This window comes from Lipotes vexillifer, unplaced genomic scaffold, assembly GCF_000442215.2.
Source record: "Lipotes vexillifer unplaced genomic scaffold, Lipotes_vexillifer_v1.1 scaffold1219, whole genome shotgun sequence".
Lineage (NCBI taxonomy): Eukaryota > Metazoa > Chordata > Mammalia > Artiodactyla > Lipotidae > Lipotes > Lipotes vexillifer.
Genome location: NW_006781590.1, coordinates 1,007,014 through 1,016,438, shown reverse-complemented (window position 1 = coordinate 1,016,438; position 9,425 = coordinate 1,007,014). Strand labels below are relative to the sequence as shown.

General features: G+C 38.2%; 1 protein-coding gene across 1 annotated transcript in view; it reads right to left on the bottom strand.

Annotated features, from left to right (window-relative positions):
- The window catches only part of ANK2 (ankyrin 2), a 245,969-nt gene that overhangs the window by 88,447 nt on the left and 148,097 nt on the right, over window positions 1-9,425 (bottom strand). The gene's annotated exons all lie outside the window — the stretch shown is intronic.

Sequence of the window (9,425 nt, the reverse complement as noted above, 5' to 3'; positions counted from 1 at the left end):
CCCCCCCCCCCCACACACCTTATCGTCTGCTAAACAAAGAGGCTGGCTTATGAAGTAGCAAGATTAACAGACTCCAAATCATAACTAGAATTATATTTTCACCAATTAGCATTTGAGTTAGCATTAAAAATGTGTACGCTGAGAGAAGATTTATAATGAGAAGGAGCATTGTCATAGTGATTTCTTCCCTAGGAAAAAGGAACAGTCAAGTGTTTAACTGAAGCTTCGGAGGATCATACAAACCGCCGCTTGTTCATCGTGACTTCCTTCATCATTAACCTCTGGGCTAGCTTTAAGAATTCCAAGTCAATGAAAGTAAATCTAAATCTTATATTCCTTTCAGAGAACACCTCAGTCAAAGACGTACACACTTAAGAGATTTCATTGGAAGCTGAGTGGCCCACTTTCAATTTAAAAATGTCTTTTAAAAGTAGGTTCTTTTTAACATTCTAGTCTAAACTTTCACTCAGATGAAAGTTCTGTAATCCGTGATTTGTGAGGAATTGTTGTTGAGGTTAGTGGGAAGCCAATCTTGCTCAAAACTCTAGTGGGTGGTGGGTATGGTACAGGTTGGTTGCATATGCACATTAATTAAACTGCATTGGAATCCTTGGAGGCACAGCGAAACATTAATAGCTATTGCGTATTAAGCATCCATTTTACGCCAGATACTGGACCTTATATTTATTGTCTCGTTTTTTTTTTTTTGTTTTTTTTTTTTTTTGCGGTACCGCGCAGGCTCAGCGGCCATGGCTCACGGGCCCAGCCGCTCCGCAGCATGTGGGATCCTCCTGGACCGGGGCACGAACCCGTGTCCCCTGCATCGGCAGGCGGACTCTCAACCACTGCGCCACCAGGGAAGCCCCATTGTCTCTTTTAATCTTTATTACCATTCTGAAAATAAGAGTGCTTGGTACACAGTAGGTGTTTTATAAATAATAGATGCCTAAATGAGGGCATGAACAAATGACTGAATAAATGAATAATTTTCTCCCCATTTCAGAGATGATGAAACTGAAAATAACAAGGTTAAGTAATTTCTTCACAGTCATTCTAGGTTCAGATCCTATGTAAAAGAGCATGATAGACAATGACTACCAGATTACTTTTTTATTGTCTACCTGCCTCACCCCCGAAAAAATTTCATCTATGTATGTCAAACCCAAGTGTCCTGGGCACAAAGTCCTGAGTAGCCCATTCATACCTTAAACTTGTAAGAGTATATGTCCCCTATATCTAGTGTCACTGCCTCCTCATGACCAACAGGAACATTTGCTTCTCCGGTCTACATGAAGTGTCTGACTCTGTGCTGTTAAAAAGAAAACCACAGGCCCAAGATGGAGTCACTTATGCTAAGCCACACCACCATATTGGGGCTTAATACCTAACCTAATTGAAATTTAGTCTTAACCAGGCAGTCAAGAATTTTCTAGTCAATACCAATGAGGTAATACGTTCATTCCCCAAAGGAAGATGAAGTAATCTGCCACATAGACCTTTTCTGTCCCCCATAGGTAGGTTATCTAAGCCTGAAATAATCCTTTTTCTTTATGACTTGCTTGTCCTGCCTTTAAAAATCTTTCCCTTTTGGTAACCCTTTGGAGCTCCCCTCTACTCACAGAAGGATGCTGCCTAATTCATGAATCATTCAATAAAGCTAATTAGAGCTTTAAAATTTAATCAGATGAATTTTGGGTTTTTAACAGATTTGGTGGCAGCAGTGTGATCCAAAGTGAAGTTCTGATGGCATTTTGGGACAACAAGAAACACAGCCGTGATACCTGCAAACTCCTATCTGAGTTCACTGTCTTTCTCTCCATTTCTGGGGGCTGTTGGTAAGTTTCTCTCGGTTTGAGCTCCGCTCTTTTTGTGTTGAACTCCAGATCTAACTGGCTTTCCAGTTGGTTCCCAATTTGTTTGGAATCACTAGTTCCATGTTGGGTACTTCTGGTAGTCCCGACCACAATTTCCTATTTGATTGGAAACCCCAGCTTATGGTTCTGTCCCTAGATTCCATGTTGGGAACTGCTAGTTACAGTTCCCCATTTGTTTGGAATCAGTCCACAGACCCTATTTGTTGAGGCCTGCTGGTTCAAGTTCTTCACCTCAGTCTCAGGTTCCAAGTTGGTAATTGTTGGTAGTGTACCAGGGCCTTTTTCTTGCCAGGCTGCAGTATTTGGTATTTACTGTACTTAATTCTGCAGTGTTAAGGTACACATACTTGTCTGTCCTGTTTTGTGTAGATAAAGGCTAGCTAAAAGAGATGGGATCTTTAATTTCTAAAGAGTCAAGTGCACCACCTTCTGGCACAACTGCCTATTTTATGTCTAAGAACTATAATCGCAGAAGCTATAGATGGCTACAAAAATGTCAAAATCTTACTGTGTCCTGAGAGTTTTACCTGGTAACTATCATGTTGGGGATCCCCAAAATATGACCAGACAGAAATGTGGGTGGCACTCCATCTGTGGCAAAATATGGCTGGACAGAAATGTGAGTTGAACCCCATATGAAGCTAGGGTCCTACCAAACTGCTGCGAGCCCTCAGGGAAATTACAATGGCCATTATGAGGAACATTCCAATTAGATAAAATCTTTTAAGAAGTGAACTTAAGGGCTTCCCTGGTGGCACAGTGGTTGAGAGTCCGCCTGCTGATGCAGGGGACACGGGTTCATGTCCCGGTCAGGGAAGATCCCACATGCCGCGGAGCGGCTGGGCCCGTGAACCATGGCCGCTGAGCCTGCGCGTCCGGAGCCTGTGCTCCGCAACGGGAGAGGCCACAACAGTGAGAGGCCCACGTACCACAAAAAAAAAAAGAAGTAAACTTAAAAGCAAGGGATACATATTTTAATTGGTATGCAAAAGGCTCCAAAATTCCAAAATAACTCCACTGAAAGTTCTGTTACAAAGAGCTAAGAAAAAATTAAAGATATAAGAGGTTCCTAAAACAAAAGACTGTAAGACTGACATAACTCCAGTGGTCCCCTCTTTCCTCCTTTACTTAAGTATTCATTCTAGTAATCCTGTCTGAATTGTCTTTTCCACTTTAAAGAGAACAGGAGACCGTAAACAAAAGCCCACCATGTTAATGGCCTTACAGACACCCCCATGCCTATATTCGAAGGAGGGCCCCCATATGGACACCTCTTTGTGTGAGAGGTGTGTGAGACTTTGAGGGATTTTCTGGTAAACTGCTACACTATGCCCTTAAACTGCCAAGGAAAGCTAAAATTAAAATGAATAAAAAACAGGAGCCTGCAGAGGGGATCCAGGGAAAAATGGCAGAAGCCAGGGAAAGGTAAGAATTCTTACCAAACCCAGTTCTACCGAACCTGTCTATAGTGCCCAGGTGAAAGAGGAAAATAAAATTTCAACTTGTCCCTTCCTTTCCAAATACAGATCCATTGGTTATTTATCCTTTCTCTCCCAGGGATAGCCATTGCCTTCTTGCTTGTTTTGCTTGATGCCCTAAGTACCTGGTTTGGCTTTCTGCCTGCCTGGGACATGCACGTTGTCAGTTCTTTCTTTTGCTTGCCTTTGGGTGACTCTAGATCTTGTGAATATAATATCTTTTGCACTCTTTTGGGGACACCTCTTGAGTCCAACAGTTTGTTCAGTATTCCCAGAAATATCCATTGTTTGTCCTGGCTGAAAACTGACAAGATATTTGAAAGGATTTAATAACTTTATAACCGGAGGTTTGGCCAAACTGGAAGCTGATATTCAGAGCCTGACAGATTAAAAAAAAATTTTTTTTGGCCATCTTCTCTAAGCTAAATGTAACCAGAGAGAAACATTCCAACATAGGTAGAGGGGTATGTCAGTCCATTAGCATCCAGGCTCCAAACCAGTTCTTTAAGGAATTGAGAAGAACTGTCCTTATCTTAAAAGTCTTTGCAAAGCTAGAAGTATAGCTCTAGAGAACTGCAGAAAAAAAAAAAAAAGGAGGTGGGGAAGGGGACTTTAAAAAAAATACAAATTGCTAAAGCAGCACTCTTCCCCAAAAATGTAGTTCAAGGAAAATTTTTAAATGAAAACTGTAAGATCTCTGTTTATGTCTGTCTGTATGCTCATGTGTGTCTATATGTGTGTTGTAGGTGTGTGGCATTTTTCTACCTTTGAATGGTATTGCTAAAGTTAATTTGTAAAAGAGCTCTATTTAACTGGCTTAAACAAGCAAGCCTTTTACAAATTTAGGATTCAAACTAACCCAAATGCTTTTCAAGTTCACATGATCTGCGATAATGTTTGGTAAATAAAGGCTAGTTTAAGTTTGATGGTTTAATGAAAATAGATATGCCTTTAGAGTTAATAACATTGAATATAATACAGACAAAACTTTTTATTCTACCTGGGATTATTAGTCAAATAAGTTCATGTTATGTCTTGCAAAATTTGTCAGCCAGAAAAATAACCTAGAACATTAACAGACTTTGTCTAATGTCTCATGAGGTTTTTGTGGGTGGTCTAAACATAATTATTGAAAACAAGTAAATTAAATGGGTGTAAGTGAGAGAAAAGTTTCTAGATGAACTTTTTCAGTACTTACCCCAAATCTTTCTCGTATCCTGAAACCTTAAAGTTTTGCTAAGTTGAATTAAATGATGGATAGTCATTGAATATCCAGACCATTTCCAAATAGGATAAAATATTGAAACATTTATTACTGGGCATAGGTTTATCCACTTTTTGCTTCCTTTCACAAAAGAATTAAAGATATTTGGGTCTATTAGCAAACATCTTTTGTGCCATTGTGAGAAGCATTTTTCCAGAAATTATAAAAAGTATTTATAAGTCTGCCAGTCAACAGAATGCTGATATAAATGACAGTTTATAATGCTTACTTCTTAGTTTTCACTAGAAATTAAAGGTTACTAAGAGTTAAATATTCTTATATGTGCAGTTAGTTAAGCCTACTAGAAATAATAAGGAAAAGGAATTTTACATGTGGTCAGGACTAGATAAGTAGAATGAATTTAGTTAAGTAAATAAGTTTGAATATCAAAAGTTGGCTGGTGCAAAATTGGAATCTGGTTTTTTCTCTGTTAGAAGTTCAACATTTTTTGTTTTCTGTAAGTCTGTTCTTGAAAATAAGAGATTATGAAAGGTTTTTCTTTAAGTAATCTGCCTAGAAAAAACAAAGATATTATATCTTGTCAAAATAATCACCTATGTTCTATGTTGTCATTATCAGGTCATTGATTACTTAAATAAACCTAGTCCTCTAGATATTAAAAGAGCTAGGTTTGCTCAGAACTATGTAACCTTCAATGTCTACCTAGGAAATCTTTGTTGTTTTGATTAAATAGGTAACTAAGTATTGTTTCACAATGACCTATGACCCTATTTGATCAAGTTATAAAATCTTTTGATATTTTTGACAAACTTCCCCCAAAATCAAATTCTAAATGAAGTCTTTTTGACCTTAAACTAACATGGAAATTTTCCAGAGGGCCCCTGGAATGTTTCAAAGGATTTGTTCTCTCTCCTTATAAAAAGGGAGATGCTTATTTGGTATTAATTATGCTTATTTGGTATGTTAAATTACATGGGAAGCATGTAAGAAGTAATACAAAGCCTTCTTTATGTTGTGTTTATACAGGTATATGTTATAAGTATTTCATAAATTGTGTGAAATTCCTGGAAATCTGCTATGTCCTAATTCCAGTTATTATCTAAAAATGTTGTGTGTCACAGCAATAACTAAATATCCTTGTTAATTCCATCAGGTCTTTAATAATGGACATTTTTTAAGTCTTCTGTCATTTGCAGAGAGCTATTGTTTTACTCTGACACTTTGCAAAAGTCTTCTGTCAAAAGTATTTCATCTTCAGAAAAATTCAAGAAAATAACTTTTTGACAAGTGCAGGCTTCTGATAACTTTAAGATCATAAAACTGAATTGGCAAGAACAAAGCCTGCCTTTGAATATTCTTGGAAGGGATTATACCAAGTCCCCTTTACTATTCAGATGACAGCTAAACTTCAACAATTCAAGCCTTGGGTACATATTTCACAGTTAACAAAGACTCCAGCTGACATCTGGTCCCATCCAAATGCTGGAGACCTCCAAATTAAACTGACTAGGAAGACAAGTAGCTGACATCAAGGTAGACTGCTTCTTCCCAAGACACCAGATCATGACTTCATGCTTTAACTGAACGTGAAACCCTCTCTTCTTCTTTCCTTTACTCCAGCATTGGCCTGGAAAGATAACACCACCATTCATATCTCCCAGGCCATTGCTAAGAGAAGTAACCTTTCAGACTGCTAGATTTGTCATCAAAAACTCGGATCTGTCCATGAGGCTAGAGACCCCTGGTATGTTTCCCTGTCTCTTATTAATACCCCAAATTTGGGAAACTTTGTGTCCATGTTCTATGCAAAGAAAGGGATACAAGGCAAGAATAACCAGCATGCAACTGCCTACATGGTCCACAGACCCTTAATACCAGGAGGCATGCATGATTCCAAATTAACTCTCTTTGACAGATCCCTACATCCCTGATTAGGAGTAAATGTTAATGAGGAACCTCTCTTTAACTTTTGAAGATATTCCAGATTCTGTTGCTAAGATAAGAGCTGCCCAACAAAGATCCTTAGACTCTGTGGCCAAAGTTATTCTTGATAATAGGATAGCCCTTGATTATGTTTGAGGTGAGCAAGAGTGTGTGTTGCAGCCAACACCCCCTGCTGCACTTGGATTAACACTTCTGGGGAAGTTGAAACAATTACATAAAATCACTGAGCAAGCCACTTGGCTTAAGAAAGGTGACTCCTTCAATGAGGTCTTGATTTCGATTGATTTTGGTCTTGGGCACCATGGCTCAGAAGTGCACTCCAAACATTGGGAATTATCCTGCTTACAATAATTATAATAATCTCCCTGGTGCATCATGTTCTTGCAAAAGCTTTAAATACATGTTCATAGCCACTAACCACAAAGCCAATGATCTCCCTAAGACCGGAACATCAGGAAAGGAACGAAGAGAATAACCAATTTAAAGATTGTGAACCTGAAGCTATAATCTGTGAATATCACAGGGGTAGAAGAAACATCATAACCTATGGATACCGTCAAAGGGATGATAAAAACCATGAGAACTTCAGAGAGGTAGCTGAGAGTGATGCTAATGCCTTAAAGTTTGATCACTTCTTTCAGTTAAGCTGAAAGGCTGATCAAAAGGGGGGAATTGTTAAAAAGAAAAGCCACAGGCCCAAAATGGAGTCACTTGTGCTAGGCCACACCACGAAACCGGGGCTTAATACCTAACCTAACTGCAGCTTCAACCTCCCCAAGAATGTAGTCTTAATTGGTCAGTAAGGAATTTTCTGGTCAGCACCAAGAATGTAATCTGTCACGTGGACCCTCACCATCCCCCAAACGAAGATGAGGTAATCTGCCACTTAGACCCCTTCTGTCCCCCATAGGTAGGATACCTAGGCCTGAAATAATCTTTTTTCTTTATGACTTCCTTGTTCTGCCTTTAAAAACCTTTCCCTTTTTGCAGTCCTTTGGAACTCCTCTCTACTTGCTAGATAGATGCTGCTGATTCATGAATCAATTCAATAAAGCCAATTGGATCTTTAAAATTTACTTGATTGAATTTTTTTAAAACAATGCACAGGGTGCCACATGATTCCTTCTATGCTTTCACTCTGGCCTTCCCATCCATGGGGATGTACCATATGTGTGACAGTCTATTTGTCTGACTGCCCGCAGGCTGCAATGTCATCAGCTCTGCCTTGTCTGTTATATATCCCTACAAAGGAATGACCCCGGGAAACCTGGAAATATAAATCAATTACAAGGACTCTGAGAAACTTATAGCTACTGCAAGGACTCTGCTCTCAAATCAAGTAATCCATGGATATTTCAGGAGCATAAAGTAAGTAATATTTCTCTTCCTAAAAAAATTACTCCTTTCCATTGTGTTTATAAAGATTACACCAAAGTTTTATAAAATTTCCCAAATTTTTATAACAAGTGATGAATGTTTGAAGAGTAAACGAAATACATATGTTTATATTTTCATAGCAACAAAACAATTTTTTAGTAACTATGGTTACATATGGGATGTGAGAAAGAAAACATGATTCCTCCTCCAAAAATGTCATTTTATGTGAAAAAATTCTGAAGTATTTATTAAAAGAATGTCCTTTGAGGTATGTATCTGTCCACTCCCCTGAAGATATATGAAAAGATATATTTACTTCCAAAAGCAGGTAAAATCTACATAGTTCACTTTTTTAAAATCTGAAAAGTTAAAATGAGATTTTTCTCGCAACCAAATGTCCATTTGAATGCAGATGAAACCCAGGGGAGGTAAATGATGTTATATAGACAACATGTCTGGCTTCTAAATATCCTAACCATTTCAACAAACACTTAACAAAAAACTATGGTAAACGTTTTCAAGTTCTGACAAAATCTCATTGCATTGCTGCATTTATGCCTTTCAGGGGAATACCTGGATTCCAACAAGAAAGTCTTTCCAGCAATACTTATATGTGAACTGACTCAGCAAAAAGGTATCACACGCTAAAGCCTGAGAATTCATATGGAAGCTTTGAAATAAGACTCAAAGTGCAATTTCATGAAAACTCAAGAACTGCTCAGAAACTAGGCAATAGCTATTCTTGTTAGAGTCAGATTAGAAGTTTTGAATCTCAAATGTTATTAGTATTATTAATAATTTAAAAAATAACTTTATTTTTAATTCAGTTACAAATACGCTTATGTATAGGCATGCTTTTGTTTCTACTTCAAAGAGGATATAAAAAAACTGAGTTCCAAAACGTATGTTTCTAATTAGTAGCAACTTTTTTTTTTAACATCTTTATGGAGTATAATTGCTTTACAATATTGTGTTAGTTTCTGCTGTATAACATAGTGAATCAGCTATACATATACATATATCCCCATATCCCCTCCCTCTTGCATCTCCCTCCCACCCTCCCTATCCCACCCCTCTAGGTGGTCACAAAGCACCGAGCTGATCTCCCCGTGCTATGCGGCTGCTTCCCACTAGCTATCTATTTTATATTTGGTAGTGTATATATGTCCATGCCACTCTCTCACTTCGTCCCAGCTTACCCTTCCCCCTCCCCGTGTCCTCAAGTCCATTCTCTACATCTGCATCTTTATTCCCGTCCTGCCTCTAGGTTCTTCAGAACCACTTTTCTTTTTAGATTCCATATATATGTGTTAGCAGACGGTATTTGTTTTTCTCTTTCCGAATTACTTCACTCTGTATGAGAGACTCTAGGTCCATCCACCTCACTACAAACAACTCAATTTCATTTCTTTTTATGTCTGAGTAATATCCCATTGTATATATGTGCCACATCTTCTTTATCCATTCATCTGTCGAGGGACACTTAGGTTGCTTCCATGTCCTGGCTATTGTGAATAGTGCTGCAGT